The following is a 5,447-nucleotide window of genomic DNA, read 5'->3' as shown; positions in this document are numbered from 1 at the left end:
GAACGGGGTCTGTCGTTGTGTGGACTGAGGTCACTTGGTCGTCGGTGTTGCCTTCTCAACCATCACACAAAACTCGCTAGGAATTGGCACTTTTATTTTATTTTTAAATGTCATTATCTAATTCTAAAAATTGTAAATATAATGTGCTTACTGATTTATATTCGCCTATTAGAAATAATAATTGAAATTAATGATTTAATAATAATGATGGAGGGTAATAATTCATTAGAGTATGTCAGTTCGGTGCATAAATAAAGCCTAGAGGTGGAAGGGTCAGCAGCGTCCGTTTCGTTGCTCGGTGACACAGCAGTCACGCTACAAGTCGCCTTGGACAAGTCTGTCAAATTAATAATTATTATATTACTTAAATGCTTTCTTGACTTACACTGTGAGGAAACAATAACAAAATATGCTTGTCTTGGGATTTCTGAATGTCAAAAATTCATATTAACCAGATAAGGCTAAAAGCGTTTTTCTGTTACAGTAAACATCTTTGTGCCATAATTTTCAAATTCGTTCCCAGTAAACTCGTTTCCATCGGAAAATGTCAATATACATATACAGGATATCCCAGAAAAAATACCGACTTTTTATCACGTAACTCATCAAATGAAACAAGTTGTATTTAATAACTTTTTTCGAAAATTCACATTATATGTACACGGATGTGTCGCATGCTTTCGAAATTTCCTGTGTTCGACTGACTATGCCGCCGGAAGTTTGTCAGAAATGAGTTCGCCCAATTGCGGTACAGTGGCGGGAACGAAGATCACGACGCAATTTGACTTTAACGACTGTATTCTCTGTAGAAATATAATGCAATGATGTTCACTAGGATATCCATTATTTAGAGTTTATTGTATAAAAAAAACCTAACCTTATTTTATTTAACCTGCAATAGAAAGTGACTGAAACTAAACATAACATGGCCCTAGAATCTAACTTCTTTATTTCCTTTTGATTTATAGATTTTTACCAAGGTGCGTAGGTTCGTTTACATTTTGTTTTATTAAGAATCTTGTACAGAATATGTGCGATTAAGTTATTATTTTTCTTAAAAGTGTTTTCAAATGCAGTACAAAACGAGATATCCTAGTGAAAAATGATTGTAGTCGAATTGTTTGGTAGTCCTTGATTCGTCGTAGGTTATTCAGTATGGGCGCCGTTGACATGGAAGCTAAAGGGGGCAAATTTAAACTACCGCGATCAATAACCTGCTTCTAGGAACATCTAAACATACTATTTAGATTTAATATCTTATCGGGCATATAAAAGGTGTTAACGAAATAAATACTCAAAATAGGAGAGTATGTAAAACATGTCGAAATACGACGAAAACCTTAGTAGAGTTTTTGTCAGTGGCGGCCCCTAAGGGAGATACAGCGTCTTGAAGGGGTAACTCAGGAAACAGTTTTTATTGCATAACTTCAAAACGGTCTAATATTAAATCTCAAAATTTTGGGCTTGTATTACTATTTATATGCTTAATAATCGGCATAATATAAAAATGAAAGTGCGGGACCATGGGGCAAATTTTACAATTTTTTTTTTGTACCAAATTTTTTCTACTTCCTGAACCGAAATTATGAAAATGTATCATATTTTGCATAAAAAAGATACTCTTGTTAGATTTTAATAACATGAGCCGTTTCTAGTAAAATCCATTTCAATAATTCATTATGTGCTCAAAAATTCCTGCTGAAAATAAATGTATCAAATTGTGCCATGAGAAAATTACTATTTATAACACTTAACAGAGGTGTCAAGTATACATGTTCAGAAAGTCCCCATGGTACATCGGCCGTTACTTGAGAGCGATAAAGTAAGTCATAGAAATCCGTGCGATAGACAAGGATGGTTACATTGAAGACGTTTCATAATCTGAATAGTCACTCCCACTTCTAGATAGATAGATTCAGATTATGAAACGTCTTCACTATAGCCATCCTTGTTTATCGCACGGATTTCTTTACTTTACTTTGTCGCTCTCATGTAAAGGCAGATGGACCATGTGGATTTTCCAACCCTGTATGTTAATTACTGATTAGATTACCTACTCAATATCCCAATCTAAGAAATTTGAATTTAGATACTGTAATAAACATAGAATAAACTAAATTATTATAGGGCTACTGGTTTAGATACAGAGGAATCCGCACGGATCACCTATCCGCGGAGGGCAGGTTTGAACGAATTCGAAAACGGTAACATAAATAAGCTCCGTGCGGTTTCCACCATGTTTGATAATAATACAATATTATCGTCAACGGTGAAACTACATTTACAATAAAAAATTTACGTTTCATTGGTCTTTATTTGGTATTTTTTGATTTTCAAATAAAAATAATAATTGTAATAACATCTACTTAACTGTGATATTATACCCTGATTTAGTAAAAGTTACATAACAACTACAATAACGATAATAATAATACAAAAGGTAAATTAAATAAAAATAGTAATTTTCTCATGGCACAATTTGATACATTTATTATGCAGTAGGAATTTTTGTCAAATAATGAATTATTGAAATGGATTTTACTAGAAAACGGCTCATGCTATTAAAATCTAACAAGAGCACCTTTTTTATGCAAAATATGAAGATTCATATTTTCAGTTCAGGAAGTAGAAAAAATTGCCCCATGATCCTGCATTTTCTTACGCCCCTGTAGCAAATTTTGGTTTGTATATTATACCGATTACCTATTAAGCATACAAATAGTAATACAACCCCAAAATTTCGTAATTTAATATTAAACCGTTTTGAAATTATGCAATAAAAACTGTTTCCTGAGTTACCCCTTCAAGAGGCTGTATCTCCCTTAGGGGCCGCCACTGAAAAAAACTCTACTAAGGTTTTCATCATATTTCGGCATGTTTCACATACTCTCCAATTTTGAGTACTTATTTCGTTAACTTGTAGATTAAAGTAATATACAGGGTGATGCATAACTCAATGGACATAGAACAGGTGCGTGTAGAGGATACCAAAACAAGTTGAATTTTCATATGAATTTTTTTTTCATACCTACGGTTGCGGATACTTACCTCTAAAAATGTGTTAAAAAAAATCTAAAAAACTCGGAATTTCAGCAATACAGAACAACGAAATTTTGTAAATATATTTATTTTATTAACATCTCGACTGGTAGAAATTTGAAGTGACCGGCATCTTAAGAAGGGATGGGTTACCCTTAAAATTGTATGAATTTTTTCAATCCTAACTTAATTTACAATTAAGGTCTACAAGTAATAAGTAACAAGTAATAGCAAATTCAATTTTATTTTTTATTCTTGTTATTTTATCGAGAAACCGTCGGTTTTTGAGAAAATTGCGATTTTGTGATAGGGGTCAAAACCGATTAAATCGAACAAAAATATGTGGTTCTATAATAGTTTCTTCGCAATTGTAGGTATGAGAAAAAAATTCATATAAAAAATCAACTTTGGTTTGGCGTCCTCTACACGCACCTGTTCTATGTCCATTGAGTTGTGAATCACCCTGATGTATAAGTAGCGTATGAAAACTTGTTTTGGTGATCTACTAATCTTAATAGTTTTGTTAGGATAAATTCATTTTTGTACTTCTTTTTTGTTTTTTATTATGTTTGCTAAAGTTTTCTACTTATTCGCCAATGGTAGAAAACAAAAGTTTAAACTTTTGCAAAATTATATTAACTTCAAACCTAAGACGTTTTTGAAAAAAAATATTAGGCAAAAGTTGTTGCTTTTAAAAAAGTTAAATGGGTGGTTATAATTTTGGCACTGATGTCTGGTACTCCCTATATATATGGAAATCCGGATGTCGAGAGAATTTGCGTGAAATTACAATAAACAAAAACACTACAGTACTTTGAGTTAATGATATTTGCTACTTGTGGGGAATATACATGCATTTAACTTTAATATTATTATTGTATTATTAATGGCTTAACCATGAAAATAAAACTCTTCCTGCTATGAAACACTATGTTACTTCACGAACAAAATTATAATGATTACTAAGGCTGTCAGAGAGAGCCGCAATTCAATGTCGTGATAAGTGGGTCAACCGAGACATACGTGAGCCGCTGCCTCAGAATGCTTTTCACGTTCACGTCACGTTAGTATACAGTTGATTTGATATCGTGTGGATGTTGCGTAATTAATTCCTATCCGTTGGTGTTTATGGTGGTAGACAATTTAATGGTTTATGGTGGTAGACAATTTAATTTGTTGCTTTTTAATAAATAATGCGTACACTGCCGGCCCTTTGAAAGTGAACGATTTATTTTTCTAATGTGGTGTGGCCTACTTCTTATTATGACAAGTTTTTACATGTCAGTTTCATTAGTAATTTGCTTGGTAATTCAAGATGCCGCGTTTAACGGAACCAGATAAAGTGAGAGCTATAACTTTGCTTCAGAATGATTGGTCATTGCGGATGATCTGCATGTATGCAAGAACAGCATATTTAAACTCAAAGAAAAATGGATTGCGGAGGGTCACGTACGTTATGTTCACGGTGGACGTCGAAAAGTAAGCACCACCTGAGAATAAATCCTTTTGACATGGCAGTAGCGGCTTCCTTTGAGAAGAATTTTCCTGGATCAGTGCGAACTGAAAGATTCGGAGCTGAAGAATTATGTGGCCGCAAATACAGTTGCTTTGACTCCCCAGTATAAAGAACAGAGGTTAGAGTTTGCAAGACAATTTGCAGAAAGCCCAGACAACTTCTGGGAGATTATTATATTTGTACGTGTCTACCCACCGCCGCCATTATTCTATGGCTAGAAATTGGCCTCAATGATTTGGGATCGAGGGGGATTATCCCTCTTTATCCTGCCTCATCTCGTGTAGGCGTCTACCCACCAGAGATTATAAGGTATTCGGAGCCTTATGTGAAACCCACACAGCGCAGCGATAGATTCTCTATTAACGTTTGGGCTTGGATAAGCCTAAGTCCTGATGTTTGTTGTGACCATGCTGTATCCTCAGAATTTCACTTTCAAGCAGGATAATTGTGCAATTCACACCTCAAGAGTTGCGTCAGAATGGTTCATTGATAACAATAAAGTCCTGGGGATATATGGTGAAAAAAATTTACGACAGAAACTTCCGTCCAGTTAACGTCAAAGACCTTTGAGAGGCAATTGAAAACGCATGGGATAACATCACTGAGGATTATAACAAGAACATTAATTTTATCAATGCCATGTAGATTGCAGTGTTATAGACAAAAGTGGTACTTAGACAAAATACTAACTTTACGAATCGCGTTTTTTTGACGACGAAAAGTGTTTCATTTTTAGATCTCGTTGACGGCGAATGAATGTCCGTTAGAATGTATAATATATTTTAGTATTGGAAAAATAAATAATTTGGTACCTAATTTGGATTTGTTTTGCTCACTAGAACTAGTATGATAGACACACATTAAATTTGACATAATGACAGCCGATTTGAAC

The sequence above is a fragment of the Anoplophora glabripennis genome, unplaced genomic scaffold (genome assembly GCF_000390285.2).
Source record: "Anoplophora glabripennis isolate ALB-LARVAE unplaced genomic scaffold, Agla_2.0 scaffold544, whole genome shotgun sequence".
NCBI lineage: Eukaryota > Metazoa > Arthropoda > Insecta > Coleoptera > Cerambycidae > Anoplophora > Anoplophora glabripennis.
The sequence above is the reverse complement of the archived record's forward strand: the minus strand, read 5'-3'. Positions refer to the sequence as shown.